This window comes from Bombina bombina, chromosome 1 (assembly GCF_027579735.1).
Source record: "Bombina bombina isolate aBomBom1 chromosome 1, aBomBom1.pri, whole genome shotgun sequence".
Lineage (NCBI taxonomy): Eukaryota > Metazoa > Chordata > Amphibia > Anura > Bombinatoridae > Bombina > Bombina bombina.
The window spans coordinates 876,012,591-876,031,062 of record NC_069499.1 but is presented as its reverse complement, the minus strand read 5'-3'; the positions used below and the strand labels follow the sequence as shown (position 1 = coordinate 876,031,062).

Sequence of the window (18,472 nt, the reverse complement as noted above, 5' to 3'; positions counted from 1 at the left end):
TAGCCACTGAAGGGAATCACTGAGACTGAAGGCGCCGACATGCTGCAACCAATTTCAAACGTCTCTTGTCTGTTAGAGACAGAGTCATTGACACTGAATCTATCTGTAAACCTAAAAAGGTGACCCTTGTCTGAGGAATCAAGAAACTTTTTGGTAAATTGATTCTCCAACCATGTTTTTCGAAGAAACAACACTAGTTGATTTGTGTGAGATTCTGCAGAACGTAAAGACTGAGCTAGTACCAAGATATCATCCAAATAAGGAAACACCGCAATACCCTGTTCTCTGATTACAGATAGTAGGGCACCCAGAACCTTTTAAAAGATTCTTGGAGCTGTTGCTAGGCCAAATGGAAGAGCAACAAATTGGTAATGCTTGTCTAGAAAAGAGAATCTCAGGAACTGATAGTGCTCTGGATGAATCGGAATATGAAGGTAAGCATCCTGCAAGTCTATTGTAGACATATAATGTCCTTGCTGAACAAAAGGCAGAATAGTCCTTATAGTTACCATCTTTAAAGTTGGTACTCTTACATAACGATTCAAAATTTTCAGATCCAGAACTGGTCTGAATGAATTTTCTTTCTTTGGGACAGTGAATAGATTTGAATAAAACCCCAGACCTTGTTCCTGAAAAGGAACCGGCATGATTACCCCTGAAACCTCCAGGTCTGAAACACACTTCAGGAAAGCCTGGGCTTTTACTGGGATGCGTGAGAGAAAAAAAAAAAATCTTCTCACAGGAGGTCTTACTCTGAATCCTATTTGGTACCCCTGAGAGACAATGCTCTGGAATCCATTGATTTTGGACAGAATTTGCCCAAACATCCTTGAAAAACCTTAATCTGCCCCCTACCAGCTGAGCTGGAATGAGGGCCGCACCTTCATGCGGACTTAGGGGCTGACTTTGGTTCCTTAAAAGGCTTGGATTTATTCCAATTTGAGGAAGGCTACCAATTGGAAACAGAATCCTTGGGGGGAAGGCTTAGGTTTTTGTTCCTTATTTTGACGAAAGGAACGAAAACGATTAGAAGCCTTAGATTTACCCTTAGGTTTTTTTATCCTGAGGCAAAAAAACTCCCTTCCCCCCAGTAACAGTTGAAATAATAGAATCCAACTGAGAACCAAATAAATTATTACCTTGGAAAAAGATAGCAATCTAGACTTAGATGTCATATCAGCATTCTAAGATTTAAGCCACAAAGCTCTTCAAGCTAAAATAGCTAAAGACATGGATCTAACATCAATTTTGATCAAAAATAGCATTGCAAATAAAATGATTAGCATGTTGCAGTAAGCGAACAATGCTATATAAGTCAGAATCCAATTCTTGTTGCGCTAAATTCTCCAACCAAAAAGTTGAAGCAGCTGCAAGATTAGCCAAAGAAATTGCAGGCCTAAGAAGACGACCTGAATATAAATAGGCTTTCCTTAGATAAGATTCAAGCTTCCTATCTAAAGGATCTTTAAAGGAAGTACTATCTTCCATAGGAATAGTGGTTCGTTTAGCAAGAGTAGAAATAGCCCGATCAACTTTGGGGATCTTTTCCCAAAACTCTATTGAAATTGCTGGTAAAGGATACAATTTTTTAAACTTTGAAGAAGGATTAAAAGTAGTACCCGGCATATTCCATTCCTTAGAAATCATATCAGAAATAGCATCAGGAATAGGAAAAACCTCTGGAGTAACCGCAGGAGGTTTGAAAAACAGAATTTAAACGTTTACTGGTTTTAATAGCAAGAGGACTAGCTTCCTCAATATCCAAAGTAATTAACACTTCTTTTAACAAAGAAAGCATATACTCCATTTTAAATAAGTAGATTTGTCAGTGTCAATATATGAGGAAGGATCTTATGAATCAGATAGATCCTCATCAGAGGTGGATAATTCATTATGTTGTTGGTCATTTGAAATTCCATCAACTTTATGAGAAGTTTTAAAAGACCGCTTACGCTTATTAGAAGGTGGAAATGCTGAATAGAATCAGTAACAAATTCTTTAAAATTCATAGGTATATCATGTACATTAGAAGTTGAAGGAACTGCAACCGGCAATGTACTATTACTGATGGACACACTATCTGCATGTAAAAGTTTATCATGACATTTAATACAAATGACATTAGGAGATATAATCTCCAAAATTTTACAACAAATGCACTTAGCTTTGGTAGAACCGATGTCAGGCAGCAAAGTCCCAACAGATACTTCTGAGGCAGGATCAGATTAAGATATCTTGCAAAATGTAAAAGAAAAAACATATAAAGCAAAATTATCAACTTCCTTATATGACAGTTTCAGGAATGGGAAAAAAATGCAAATAGCATAGCCCTCTGACATAGAAAAAGACAAGAGGCAAAAAGCAATGGGGCAATAAATAATGAAAAGTTTGGCGCCAAGTATGACGCACAACGTAACAAAATTTTTTTGGTGCCAACCATGTCTGGAAATGACACACTCGCGGCACTAACAACGCAACCGTGTGTGAAACCTCTGCGTCAATTACAACGCCGGAAATTACTAACTTGCGTCAACGGACGTGCCTTTCGCGCCAAGAATGACGTAATAAAGTGTAGCATTTGGCGCACCTGCGAACCTAAGTCAGTCCACAATTTGAAACAAAGTAGTCAATTGAAAAAAAGACTAAACCCCAGGTAAGAAAAATATTTCTTAATATTAACTTTCCCCAAATATGAAACTGACAATCTGTAAAAGGAAATACATGAACCTGACTCATGGCACATATAAGTACAATACATATATTTAGAACTTTATATAAATGCATAAAGTGCCAAACCATTGCTGAGGTGTCTTAAGTAATAAAAACATACTTACCAAAAGACACCCATTCACATATAGCAGATAGCCAAACCAGTACTGAAATCAGTAGAGGTAATGGTATATGAGAGTATATCGTCGATCTGAAAAGGGAGGTAGGAGATGAATCTCTACAACGGATAACAGGGAACCTTATGAAATAGAACCCCGTTAGGAAAATCATTGCATTCAATAGGTGATACTCTCCACGTCCCTCTGACATTCGCTGTACTCTGAGAGGAATCAGGCTTCAAAATGATGAGAAGCGCATGTCAACGTAGAAATCTTAGCACAAACTTTACTTCACCACCTCCATAGGAGGCAAAGTTTGTAAAACTGAATTATGGGTGTGGTGAGTGGTGTATTTATAGGCATTTTGAGGTTTGGGAAACTTTGCCCCTCCTGGTAGGATTGTTTATCCCATACGCCACTAGCTCATGGACTCTTGCCAATTACATGAAAGAAATATTGACTTGAAGAAATATGAATAAGAATGTAATTCCTTTTTATGGGGGAAGAGAAGGGTGAGATTAGCTAAAAAAAAAATTGTATATGGATAAAGAATTTGGGAGATATGGACTTCCCAATATTAAACTATATAATCAAGTTACTATGGTAAAATTAGCAGTTGATTGGATTACAGGAATGAGGCAGTTTTCTCCTTTAGAGATAGAAAAGAACTTAATAAAACCTCTTTCATTAAAAGCCATATTGCATATTCCAATCAATAAGCTACCTATGAAAATTAAAAATATAAACATAAGTAATATAGTAATTGTATGGCAAAAATTTTGTACTGCCCTTAATATCAATTATAGGATCTCTAAATACCTCACGCTTTTAGGACATATAGATTTTGGTCTCGTTTTGAACTATGGTATATTCCATGTCTGGAGAAGAGCAGGCCTTGAAAATATAGTATAACTGTTAGATAAAGAGACTGGAATGATAAAATCATTTACACAAATTCAAGAAGAATTTGGTCTACCGAGACATCAATTCTATGGCTTTCTCCAGGCAAGACAGTTTTATAACCATTTAACGTATAATCAAGATATTAACTTGGAATTAGGGATAATAGGAGTAGGTATTCAAATTTTTGGGGCAGGTAATTTTTCAATTGCAATTTGGTATAAGATGATTATGAAAAACGTAGGTAAGGCACATTTAGGAAGTTTGAAAAATAAACGGCAGAATTTTTTGCCAGAAATCTCAGAGATAGATATTAAAATGAGTATAGAGATAGTTGGATATAGTAATACATTATGGAAGGAAACCCACAGCTACATTATAAATAATTCATACATCACTCCTAAATTACTGGCTAAAATGGGATAAAAAATTTAAAGGAGACTGTTTTCATTCTAACGCCCCCACTGGCAGATGATATACATTGTTTTTGGTATTGTCCTAGGATCCTACAGTATTGGAAAAAGGTGGCTTACTGGCTTAATAGATTTTTTTACACCTACCCCTATCTCTATATTTTTTTTTGTGTTTACAATACAATTTAAAAAAAGAAGAATACTTTCTGATAACAACAGTAACACAAATAACTTGAAATTTAATACTACAACATCGGAAGGCACAAAAATATCCCAGTATAGCAGAATTTAGACAGAAGTTGATTGCTCAACTGATACAAGAACAATTGAATATAGAACCTGACAATGAGAATCAGTTTAAAGTTTTTTTATACTAAATGGAGGAAGATCATAAAGGAACAGACAGCTGACTTTAAAGAGGAAATAATGAAACCTTTTTTATAAAGCAGATTATATTAGTAATGAGGACAATTGTGGAAGTATAGAGGTTTTTTTTTTAAGCGTAGATAGAAACGGGCAGGGTATTGTATTGTACTATATTTGTATTTTTTTATTATTATTACTTTGTTTTATTTATATATTAGAAAATACATGTTGTGGACCGAAGAAAAAGAGTAGAATACTGCATCTTTGTTCTAGTTTGTCTAGTTGTAGACACACTAGTATATTATTTCATATTATTATATTATATTTTGTATAATATTGTGGTTTATTGTATGTTTGAATTAAAGAAGTTAGTGGATAATTAAGTAAGGTAGGATGATTTATATATCTGTATAGGAATGAGATGAGTATCCTTCTGACTTGTGTATTATAAATACATACAATACGGATGTAATTTTTGCTGATTTATGCGCCACATATGTTAAATAAAAAGATTTAAAAAAAAAAAAAAAAAAAAAAAGGGATATTCAGGGAATAGTGGTAAAAGGAATTAAATTGCTTCAATAAGATAAATCATCCGTTATTACAATCTGCCACCTATACATTTGTTTTCCTATCATTGCAGATCAGAACTCCAAAGTTGTGAAAGGCTTTACGGGACCCTTCAAGTTAGAGACCTTCAAGAAACATGGAAGATCCCAACAACACTTAAGTTGTGCTACAGCTAAAAATGAACAGTTAGTTCCACAGAGTACCCCATTGGCAGTATGCATAAAAAGAATAGATGACAGTATGTTTGAACATTTGAAAAACCTTTTCTCTGTTTCCTATTACATTGCAGGCTGTTTAAAGATTTTGAAAGAAGCAGAGTTAACCGGCGAACTGGGTCTTCACATGAGAGATGAATACAAAAGACAAAAAAAATAATAATTATATCAATCATTTCAACCATAACTTGAAAATAACTGACCTGTAAGCACACAAAAAAGAGGCTAAATGTGTAAGCAAAAATGGTGTAGAAAAAGCCTCATCTTGTATGCAAGATATTTAAAAAACAATGGCGTAAGAAGTTTTTTTTTGCAGCAAGAGTGCCACTGGAGAATGCAACAGCAGATGGTTATTTTAACAAGGCTCCTGGAATAAAATGGACTGGCATACATGATCCAACAAGCTCATTGGGATTGGCAAGGATGGTGAAGCAAGAGACCTAGTACAGCGGCTAAGACAGAGAGCTATACACATTGTTGGTGTCCTCTGTGTTGCCCGTAGACTGAATCTAAGCGTATTAAGTTCAGTGAGAAACCATAAACATATTAAAGAACTTTACTACGTCCTAAAACATTTGTACAAAATGTATCCAGTATTCTCCAAAAAGGATGCTACACATACAACAAAGAGCTGCAGGTCTTCACCTAAAATTGCTAAAAACAGAATTTATGCTTACCTGATAAATTACTTTCTCCAATGGTGTGACCGGTCCACGGCGTTATCCATTACTTGTGGGATATTCTCCTCCCCTACAGGGAAAGGCAAGGAGAGCACACAGCAAGAGCTGTCCATATAGCTCCCCCTCTGGCTCCGCCCACCAGTCATTCGACCGACGGTTAGGAGAAAAAGGAGAAACTATAGGGTGCCGTGGTGACTGTAGTGTATAAAGAAAAAGAAAAAATTTTCAAACCTGATTAAAAAACCAGGGCGGGCCGTGGACCGGACACACCGTTGGAGAAAGTAATTTATCAGGTAAGCATAAATTCTGTTTTCTCCAACATTGGTGTGTCCGGTCCACGGCGTCATCCATTACTTGTGGGAACCAATACCAAAGCTTTAGAACACGGATGAAGGGAGGGAGCAAATCAGGTTACCTAAACAGAAGGCACCACGGCTTGCAAAACCTTTCTCCCAAAAACAGCCTTCGAAGCAAAAGTATCAAATTTGTAAAATTTGGCAAAAGTGTGCAGAGAAGACCAAGTCGCTGCCTTACATATCTGATTAACAGAAGCCTCGTTCTTGAAGGCCCATGTGGAAGCCACAGCCCTAGTGGAGTGAGCTGTGATTCGTTCAGGAGGCTGCCGTCCGGCAGTCTCATAAGCCAATCGGATAATTCTTTTCAGCCAGAAAGAAAGAGAGGTAGCAATAGCTTTTTGTCCTCTCCTCTTCCCAGAGTAAACGACAAACAAGGATGAGGTTTGTCTAAAATTCTTTGTTGCTTCTAAATAGAACTTTAAAGCACGGACTACATCTAAATTGTGTAACAAACGTTCCTTCTTTGAAACTGGATTCGGGCACAGAAACAACTTTTGGAAGAAAACCAGGCTTGGTACGCAAAATAACCTTATCTGAATGGAACACCAGATAGGGTGGATCACACTGCAAAGCAGATAATTCAGAAACTCTTCTAACAGAAGAAATAGCAACCAAAAACAGAACTTTCCAAGATAGCAACTTTATATCTATGGAATGTAAGGGTTCAAACGGAACCCCCTGAAGAACTGAAAGAACTAAATTTAGACTCCAAGGAGGAGTCAAGGGTCTGTAAACAGGTTTGATTCTGACCAAAGCCTGTACAAAAGCTTGTACCTCTGGCACAGCTGCCAGTCGTTTGTATAACAAGACAGATAAAGCAGAAATCTGTCCTTTTAGAGAACTCGCTGACAATCCCTTATCCAAACCTTCTTGGAGAAAGGAGAGGATCTTAGGAATTTTAATCTTACTCCAGGAGAATCCCTTGGATTCACACCAACAGAAATATCTTTTCCATATTTTATGGTAAATCTTTCTAGACACAGGTTTTCTGGCTTGGACCAGAGTATCTATCACTGAATCTGAAAACCCACGCTTGGATAAAATCAAACGTTCAATTTCCAAGCAGTCAGCTGCAGAGAAATTAGATTTGGATGTTCGAATGGACCTTGTACTAGAAGATCCTGTCTCAAAGGTAGCTTCCATGGTGGAGCTGATGACATATTCACCAGGTCTGCATACCAAGTCCTGCGCAGCCACGCAGGAGCTATCAGAATCACAGAGGCCTTCTCCTGTTTGATCCTGGCTACAAGCCTGGGAAGGAGAGGTAACGGTGGAAACGCATAAGCTAGGTTGAACGACCAAGGCGCCACTAATGCATCCACTAGAGTGGCCTTGGGATCCCTGGATCTGGACCCGTAACAAGGAACCTTGAAGTTCTGACGAGACGCCATCAGATCCATGTCTGGAATGCCCCATAATTGATTCAACTGGGCAAACACCTCAGGGTGGAGTTCCCACTCCCCCGGATAGAAAATCTGACGACTCAGATAATCCGCCTCCCAGTTGTCTACTCCTGGGATGTGGATTGCAGATAGGTGGCAGGAGTGATCCTCCGCCCATTTGATGATCTTGGATACCTCTCTCATCGCCAAGGAACTCCTTGTTCCTCCCTGATGGTTGATGTAAGCTACAGTCGTCATGTTATCCGACTGGAATCTTATGTATCCGGCCTTCGCTAGATGAGGCCAAGCCCGGAGAGCATTGAATATCGCTCTCAGTTCCAGGATGTTGATCGGGAGAAGAGACTCTTCCCGAGACCATAAACCCTGAGTTTTCAGGGAATCCCAGACCGCGCCCCAGCCTGATAGACTGGCGTCGGTCGTGACAATGACCCACTTGGTCTGCAGAAACTCATTCCCTGAGACAGGTGATCCTGTCTACTGGAGCATGCAGTGTTGTAATGGTCTTAGATGAATTCGAGCAAAAGGAACTATGTCCATTGCTGCAACCATCAACCCTACTACTTCCATGCACTGAGCTATGGAAGGCTGCAGAATAGAGTGAAGAACTTGACAAGCGTTTAGAAGCTTTGACTTTCTGACTTCTGTCAGGAAGATCTTCATTTCAAAAGAATCTATTATTGTTCCCAAAAAGGGAACTCTTGTCGATGGAGACAGGGAACTCTTTTCTACGTTCACCTTCCACCCGTGAGATCTGAGAAAGGCTTAGAACAATGTCTGTATGAGCCTTTTGCCTTGGAAAGAGACGACGCTTGAATTAGAATGTCGTCCAGATAAGGTGCCACTGCAATGCCCCTTGGTCTTAGAACCGCTATAAGGGACCCGAGCACCTTTGTGAAATTCTGGGAGCAGTGGCTAGTCCGAATGGAGAGCCACAAACTGATAATGTTTGTCCAGAAAGGCGAACCTTAGGAACTGATGATGATCTTTGTGGATAGGAATATGTAGATACGCATCCTTTAAATCCACGGTAGTCATATATTGACCCTCCTGGATTGTAGGTAAAATTGTTCGAATGGTTTCCATTTTGAACGATGGAACTCTGAGAAATTTGTTTAGAATTTTTATATCCAGAATTGGTCTGAAAGTTCCCTCTTTTTTGGGAACTACAAACAGATTTGAGTAAAAACCCCTGACCTTGTTCCACAGTTGGAACTGGGTGTATCACTCATCTTTAACAGGTCTTCTACACACTGTAAGAATGCCTGTCTACTTATTTGGTTTGAAGATAAGTGAGAAATGTGGAACCTTCCCCTTGGGGGTCGTTCCTTGAATTTTAGAAGATAACCCTGAGAGACTATTTCTAGTGTCCACGGACCCTGAACATCTCTTGCCCAAGCCTAAGCAAAGAGCGACAGTCTGCCCCCTACTAGATCCGGTCCCGGAACGGGGGCTACACCTTCATGCTGTCTTGGTAGCAGCAGCAGGCTTCTTGGCCCGTTTACCCTTATTCCAGCCTTGCATTGGTTTCCAAGCTGGTTTAGTCTGGGAAGCGTTACCCTCTTGTCTAGAGGCTGCCGAGTTAGAAGCCGGTCCGTTCCTGAAATTGCGAAAGGAACGAAAATTGGACTTATTCTTAGCCTTGAAAGGCCTATCCTGTGGGAGGGCATGGCCCTTTCCCCCAGTGATATCTGAAATAATTTCTTTCAATTCTGGCGCAAAAAGGGTCTTACCTTTGAAAGGGATATTAAGCAGTTTTGTCTTGGAAGATACATCCGCCGACCAAGGCTTTAGCCAGAGCGCTCTGCGCGCCACAATTGCAAACCCTGAATTTTTCGCCGCTAATCTTGCTAACTGCAAAGCGGCGTCTAAAATAAAGGAATTAGCTAACTTAAGTGCGTGAATTCTGTCCATCACTTCCTCATACGGAGTCTCCCTACTGAGCGACTTTTCCAGTTCCTCGAACCAGAACCACGCCGCTGTAGTGACAGGAATAATGCACGAAATAGGTTGAAGGAGGTAACCTTGCTGTACAAAAATCTTTTTAAGCAAACCCTCCAATTTTTTATCCATAGGATCTTTGAAAGCACAATTGTCCTCAATGAGAATGGACGTGCGTTGGCTAGTGTAGAAACCGCCCCCTCGACCTTAGGGACTGTTTGCCATATGTCCTTCCTGGGGTCGACCATAGGGAACAATTTCTTAAATATAGGAGGAGGGACAAAAAGTATGCCTGGCTTCTCCCACTCATTCACTATGTCCGCCACCCGTTTAGGTATCGGAAAGGCATCAGGGTGCACCGGGACCTCTAGGAACTTGTCCATCTTGCACAAGTTTTCTGGGATGACCAGATTGTCACAATCATCCAGAGTAGATAGCACCTCCTTAAGTAATGCGCGGAGATGCTCTAATTTAAATTTAAATGTCACAACATCAGGTTCTGCCTGCTGAGAAATTCTTCCTGTATCAGAAATTTATCCATCTGACAAACCCTCCCTCACTGCCACTTCAGACTGGTGTGAGGATATGACAGAAAATTATCATCAGCGCCCTCCTGCTCTACAGTGTTTAAAACAGAGCAATCGTGCTTTCTCTGAAATGCTGGCATTTTGGATAAAATATTAGCTATGGAGTTATCCATTACTGCCGTCAATTGCTGCATAGTAACAAGCATTGGCGCGCTAGAAGTACTAGGGGTCGCCTGCGCGGGCATAACTGGTATAGACACAGAAGGAGAAAATGTAGAACTATCTCTACTTCCTTCATCTGAGGAATCATCCTGGGCAACCTTAGTATTTGTGACAATACTGTCCTTACTGTGTTTGGACGCTATGGCCCAATTATCACATATATTTGAAGGGGGAACCACATTGGCTTCCATACATACAGAACATGATCTATCTGAAGGCACAGACATGTTAAACAGGTTTAAACTGGTTAATAAAGTACAAAAACCGTTTTAAAACAAAACCGTTACTGTCTCCTTAAATGTTAAACAGGGCACACTTTATTACTGAATATGTGAAAAACTATGAAGGAATTATCCAATCTTTACCAAATTTTCACCACAGTGTCTTAATGCATTCAAAGTATTGCACCACAATTTTCAAGCTGTTAACCCTTAAAATGTGGAAACCGGAGCCGGGGGGTATTTCAAGCCTTCTAGGAACGTTTTCAGTGGACACCAGACCCTCTCACATGCATCTGCATGCACTGTACTTAAAAGAAACTGCACAATAATGGCGTGAAAATGAGGCTCTGCCTAATACAGTGAAAGGCCCTTCCTGACTGGGAAGGTGTCTTAACTAGTGCCTGGCGATAAAAAACGTTCCCCAAATAATAAAAGTGTGAAATCCACTTCAAACTTTAAATAAAAACTTAAATAAACAATCGATTTAGCCCTTAAGAGTGTCCACCAGTTAATAGCCCATAATAAGCCCTTTATTCTTTCTAAGTCTAAGAAAATGGCTTACCGATCCCCATGAGGGAAAAATTACAGCCTTCCAGCATTACAGTAAAGTATCAAATTTGGAAAAAGTATGTAGAGAAGACCAAGTTGCAGCTTCATTTTTGAAAGCCCAAGAAGAGGAAACCGCTCGTGGAATTAGCCGTAATTCTCTCAGGAGACTGCTGTCCAGCAGTCTCATAAGCCAAACGAATTATACTTCGTAATTAAAAAGAAAGGAGTAGTAGCAGTAGCTTTCTGACCTTTACGTTTCCCAGAGAGACAAAGAGGGCAGAGGACTGTCGAAAAACGGATTAGTCGCCTGTAAGTAGAATTTAAGAGCACGTACAACATCCAAATTGTGGAACAGAAGACGTTCTTTGGAAGAAGAAGGATTAGGATAGAGGGAACAAAAATTTCCTGATTTATATTTCTATTAGAAACAACCTTGGGAAGGAAACCTAACTTAGTACGAAGAACCACCTTATCGGCATGAAAAATAGGATAAGGGGAATCACACTGCAGAGCTGAGAATTCTGAGACTCTTTGAGCAGAAGAGATAGCAACAAGAAACTAAACCTTCCAAGATAACTTAATGTCTATGGAATGCAACGGCTCAAACGGAGTCAGCTGTAAAACTTTAAGAACAAGGTTAAGGCTCCAAGGAGGAGCAACAGACTTAAAGACAGGCCTGATTTTGACCAAGGCCTGACAAAAAGATTGCACATCTGGCACATCCGCCAAACGTTTATGTAGTAAAACTGATAAAGCAGAAATCTGATCCTTCAGGGTACTGACCGACAATCCCTTCTCCAGGTCTTCCTGAAGAAAAGATAAAATTCTATGAATTCTAATTCTACTCCAAGTGTAGCCCTTGGATTCACACCAATAAAGATATTTACGCCATATCTTATGGTAAATCTTTCTAGTAACAGGCTTGCGAGCCTGAATCATGGTCTCACTGACCGACTCAGAAAAACCACGCTTAGACAGAATTAAGCGTTGAATCTCCAAGCAGTCAGCTTCAGAGAAATAAGATTTGGATGAAGGAAGGGACCCTGAATCAGGAGGTCCTTCCTCAGAGGTAGTCTCCAAGGTGGGAGAGATGACATCTTTACTAGGTCTGCAAACCAGATCCTGCAAGGCCACGCAGGGGCTATTAGAATCACCGACGCCCTCTCCTGTTTGATACAAGCAATGACTCGTGGAAGGAGGGCAAACGGAGGAAACAGGTATGCCAACCTGAAAAACCCAAGGAACCGCCTGAGCATCTATCAGAACAGTCTGCAGATCTCTTGACCTTGAACCGTACCTTGGAAGCTTGGCATTCTGACGGGACACCATCAGATCTAACTCCCGCACCCCCCATTTGAAGACTAAGCTGGACAACACCTCCGGATAGAGTTCCCACACCCCGGGATGAAAAGTCTGTCTGCTCAGAAAATCTGCTTCCCAGTTGTCTACTCCTGGAATGTGGATGGCAGATAGACAGCAATTGTGGGTCTCAGCCCACTGAAGAATCCGAGTAAGTTCCTTCATGGCTAAGGAACTCAGAGTCCCTCCCTGGTGATTGATGCAAGCCACAGAGGTTATGTTGTCTGACTGGAACCTTATAAACTGGGCTGAGGACAACTGAGGCCAAGCCAATAGAGCATTGTAAATCGTCCTCAACTCCAAGATGTTGATGGGAAGAGCAGACTCCTCCTGAGTCCAAAGGCCCTGAGCTTTAAACAAGTTCCAGACTGCTCCCCAGCCCAGCAGGCTGGCGTCCGTGGTCATGATCACCCAGGAAGGTCATCTAAAAACATGTGCCCTGAGACAGATCTTCCTGAGAAATCCACCAAGTGAGAGAATCCCTTGACTTTAGAGAAAACATTCGCAGACCAGGATTTCAACCATAACGTCCTGCGGGCTTGGACCTGAAAACTTTAAGTTTTAGCTCCTAGTCTAACAATCTGTAAAATGGCATCTGCAATAAAGGAATTGGCCAACTTTAGAGCTTTAATCCTATCCTGAATTCCATCCAAGGAAGTCTCTACTTGAAGAGAATCAGACAAGGTGTCGAACCAATAAGATGCTGTACTAGTCACGGTGGCAATACACACCGCTGGTTGCTATTGGAGACCTTGATGAACATAAACTTTTCAAATAAGCCTCCAACTTCTTGTCCATCGGATCCTTAAAAGAGCAGCTATCCTCACTAGGAATAGTGGTTCTTTTAGCCAGAGTGGAAATGGCCCCTGGGTACAGTATACCAAGGGTCTTTAATGGCGTCCTTGACAGGAAATATTTTCTTAAAAATGGAAGATGGGGAAAGAAAGTGGGAGATGGGGAAAGAGACACCCCTGGTTTCTCCCATTCCTATGAGATAATCTCCCTAGCACAGTCCAGCACTATTAAGTTTACTAGATTTCTTAGGAGTGACAACGACAGGGGTATATGGGTCATCTAAAGTAGCCAAAACCTCCTTTAACAATACACAAAGGTGTTCAAGCTTAAATCTGAATGATACCACCTCAGTCGCAGAAGAAGAAATTATACTGTCTGAATCTGAGATTTCACCCTCAGAAAGTCCAGATGTATCTTCCTCATCAGACTTATGAGAAAGGGCAACTTGGGAAGCAGAACTGAGGACATGCACCTTACTTTCTGAATTTCTAGATTTCCTCTTGCCTTTACCCTGTAATCTGGGAATGACAGCTAATGTTGCAGATACCACTGAAGATACCTGGGCAGCAATTTCTGTTTTTAAATAAACTCCACTAGGAGTTAGAGGAACTGCAGGGCACTGCATGTGATGCAATTGAGGCTTTGGACGTAGCAGGAGAAAGCCGAGGTATTATTTTCTCAGCATCATACTTGAGAGACTTTAGGCTCAAAAATGTTACCTTTATTTTGCAAGGTTTTCTTGACACACTGCATAGGAGCTGAAATGTGTGCACCCAAACATAATAAGCATGAATTCATGAGAGCAGGATCTTGCTCCATATCAGACATGTTGTGAAACAGTAAATAAAGTTGTACAGATAAGTTTCAAAGAGTTTAATATTCAATTAAAATAAGCTAAGGAAAAAATACACTTTAAATTTTACCCCAAATTAAGATCGAACCCCAGCTCAAATTGTGAGAAAAGTTAAGAAAAAAAATTCAATAATCAAATATACTTCTAAAATACCCCTTAGGAAACCCCACACCTCAATTACTGAGTTGCCTTACTGTTACCAATTAAGACCGGATTACCTAGAAATGGAAAAAAATATTTTTTTACTAAAGAAACATTATGAAGTAAAGCTGGTCATGTGACCGCAACTCCCAAGCTCAAATTACTGCTGTGACACAGAGAGGCACTAAAAATAGCTTCCTGGTACACAGAGTACCAGAAATAAATTTTCAAGCCGGACAGTTTAAAATGTTGTATCGTTTTATTTAAAAGCAAAGGGGAAATTAATAAGCTGCTGGAATAGAAAATTCAGCCTTACTTTCAGTTTAAATTTGTATTGTTTTATCAAATATGTGTCAGAAAATAAAGCCTAATAAAAACATTTTAAAAGAGAGTTTAAATGTTAGTCTCATACATCCTACAGTGCCTGCTTCATGCCCCAGTGTAACCCATACAAAAGGATTAACTATGTCCAAATAAAAAAAAGCAGTGTCAAAAGGATTAACTATGTCCAAATAAAAAAAGCAGTGTCTTAATTTGTTAAGTGCATGGTCTCCCCAACTGGAAAAAGCACTTACCTACTCCGCTGTGCGGCATGTAGACAGTTACAAGGTATGAGAAGACACAGTTCTTCAGAGACCTTTGAAAAAGAAAGAACAGAGTAGCCAACTCTGGCTTTCTAAACTAGGGCAACAATTGTTAGGAAATTGCAGTAAGTACCTCTTTACAAGTTCCTAACTGCTTTAAAACCCCCACTACCCGACTGCAAGGAATGATGTGGAATACGGCTATACCCCAAAAACTTGCTTGTAGATTAAATCAACATTTTTCTTCAGACACCTAAATTTCACCTCCTCCATGCACCGACGGCAAAGAGAATGACTAGGGGTTGAGGGTAAGGGAGTGATACTTAGCAGTTTACCTGTGGTGCTCTTTGCCTCCTCCTGCTGGCCAGGAGTGATATTCCCAACAGTAATTACTCAGTGGACTCACCATATCTTAGGAAAGAAATGGCTATTTATAGCCTTTATTTGCAGCAAATGACAACTGGTCAAAGTAACAAATATGAAATGCTTTCAGACCTCGAATGCAAAGAAAAGTTCATATTAATTTTTATAAAAAAAAAAAAAAAAACACAATACTAATGTTTTAAACTGAGCAAGGTTCAGAAATCAATATTTGGAGGAACAACCATGATTTTTCAATCACAGCTTTCATGCGTCTTGGAATGCTCTCCACTAGTCTTCCATATTGCTGTTGGGTAACTTTATGCCACTACTGGCGCAAAAATTCAAGAAGCTCGGCTTTGTTTGATGGCTTGACAACCCATCTTCCTCTTGAACACATTCCAGAAGTTTTTAATGGGGGTCAGGTCTGGAGTTTGGGCTGGCCATGACAGGGTTTTGATATGGTGATCCTCTGCACACCCCGATTGACCTGGCATGGAACATTTTCCTGCTGGGAAAAAAACAATCCTCAGATTTGGGGAACATTATCAGAGCAGAAGGAAGCAAGTTTGTACCTTGTACGTGGTTGATTCATGCATCCTCCTCAAAGATAAATCTGCCCAATTCTAGCCTTGCTGAAGCACCCTCGGAACCACCACAGTTGGTGTGAGACACTGGCTTGTAGGCCTCTTTAGGTTTCCATCAACCATTAGATGACCAGGAGTTTGGCTGAAAATTGGTCACATCAGAGAAGGTGACCTTACTTCAGTACTCTACAGTCCAATCCTTATGGTACTTTGCAAACCTCAGCCTGGCTCTTTGCTTCTCATTGATGAAAGGATTTTTTCTAGCTTTGCACGACTTCAGCCCTGCCCCCTAGGAGCCTGTTTTGCACTTCAACCCAGCTGCCATTTTACATTTGTTTTGCAAGTAAATTGATGGCATCCTATGGTTGTTGAGTGAAATCAAATAAGTTGGCGGTCATCCTGGGCAGTGGGGAGTCGTTTTTTTTGCGCTTTACCGGTCTGTAGCTTTGTTGTCCCCAATGTCTGCTGCTTGACCTTATTCTTATGAACCACCATCTTTGAAATATTAAGGATGGAAGCAACATGATGCTCACTGTATCCATCTGCTAGTAAAACCGGAATTGAACCCTTCTTTTCAACTCATTTAGCATGGTCAGTTATTTTTTTTATTCCAAGTATTTTTGAGGTACTACTAGCACTGTTTTTGCCATCCAGCTGGTCCTAGTGCAAGAGGAAAGTGATAGTAAGTGGTTGATGAATCGATAGCAATATTTATACATGGAAGAAAATAGATCTTTTTACATTATTTTGCAATTCTATTTTTGCTCTTTTTTTATATTATTTTTGCACCCTAATATTTATTAAGTTTTGTGCCCTTTTATATATTTTTTCCGCTCCAATATACATAGTTATTGTGCTTTGTTATATTAGTTTAGCACCTTGTTGAGCACATTTTTTTTTCTAAAATTGCTTCTATAACTGGTATAGAATTAATTTATAAAGCTGTTCTCCACAGGTGATATATATTAAAATGACAAATTTATAACAGGTCGCATTAAAGAGAACTACTACAGGAAATACAACAATCTAATGTAACCCTTTTTTTGGCTCACCTGTGTGCCTAGAACTGGAACAAAGAAAATTTTTACAGTTGAACTTGGTACATTTTTTTAATTATAGGGGCATTTATTCATGAGCACATTTTTAGGCATAAATATAGGAGAATAGCAATGATAATATATCTTGACCATAAAATTGCATGACCAAATGTAGTTTAAATATTTAAATAATTTTTATATGTGGTGCCTAACGATTGCACATTGTCACCGTGTATTACGAATGCACAAGAGAACCCATAATGGGATTTCCTTGATTTTGCTACCAGATCTTAAACATTTATCACATGTGAAAATCAGCTTGGATGATATTAGATTAACCAATGCTTGATACTCTACAGAGATGTAAACACTGCAGCAATATACTTAGAGCTCCTGTGTCTTGGAAGGTCCTACATTCAAGCGCTGGCCATTCTGTTCCAGGGTAAGACACTGCAGTGCCAAGCGCTGTGAAAGTAGATGACATCAGCAGTGATGTCACGGGCTGAACATTGCAAATATGCACTCCAACATTACTATCTAGGTAATGGAAGGTTTGGAAACCAGGACTTTTTGCATATATGAGGAAAGGTGACAACTTCATAATTAAAAATAAGCATTTGACAATTTGTTTAATCCTTGCAACAAGAAGAAAAATAATCTGTGTTTTCACGTCCCAGATACAAAGTATCATACAAATTATAGCTTGTAGAAAAAAAAAAAGAACATTTAAAAGTGATGGTAAACTCGATGGGTATGGAACATATCCATGTAAATAGTATTAAAATAAAACCCCACTTTCATTAATGATTTTTTTTTATATTTTAAAATAAAAGTTTTATTACAGATAATCAATCTAATTTTCACATACCCCTTCTCCTCCCGGAGTCAATATACTCATTTTTTCTTCGAGTGACGTTCCTCATCTGCCCAATTGATTTTCTGGTCTTTAGGCGGCCAACTCCCCACACAAAATGCCCCTTTGATCCATCGCACATGCTCTTAATTTTTCTTCTGATACCTCACTCTGTGACGGAGCATATAGAAGTGAATTGCGCATGCGCACTAATCTCAGAAGAGGGCTTGAATGCCTACGTAGAAATCAGGTGGGATCGCTCTCTACTTCACAGAACTTGGAAATTGAAAGGGGTGGAAGAAGGATCGGTAAGGAGCTACAACTAATATACCAAAAATATAGTCAAAAAGCAATAACTACTAAAATTTTACTTCTGGCTATTAGTTTTCTGCAAATATCTGCATACAAACCACATTCATGGCTTATAAAAATCTGTGTGCAGGTGCTTGAAATCCATTACTAAGTCACTATTAAGTGTACCGATATTTGTGCATATTGCGCCTCCTTAAGTGGTGACAAGGTATTGTCACAATTTTAGATAAATTTGCTGGTTCCTAAATTTCATATAAAAATTTGTCAATCCCTGTTTTAGAGAAATATGGAAATCAACAAATAGTACTCTAAATGAGCTAGCTGTCTTTCTAAGACTCCAACATAATAATTTACCATTAAAAACTTCCGTTGCTGCTTATAAAATAGATGCATTAGAAAAAAT

The 18,472-nt window shown here is 39.5% G+C and overlaps 1 protein-coding gene across 1 annotated transcript in view; it reads right to left on the bottom strand.

Annotated features, from left to right (window-relative positions):
* Positions 1-18,472, bottom strand: part of TENT4B (terminal nucleotidyltransferase 4B) — a 284,658-nt gene that overhangs the window by 255,452 nt on the left and 10,734 nt on the right. The gene's annotated exons all lie outside the window — the stretch shown is intronic.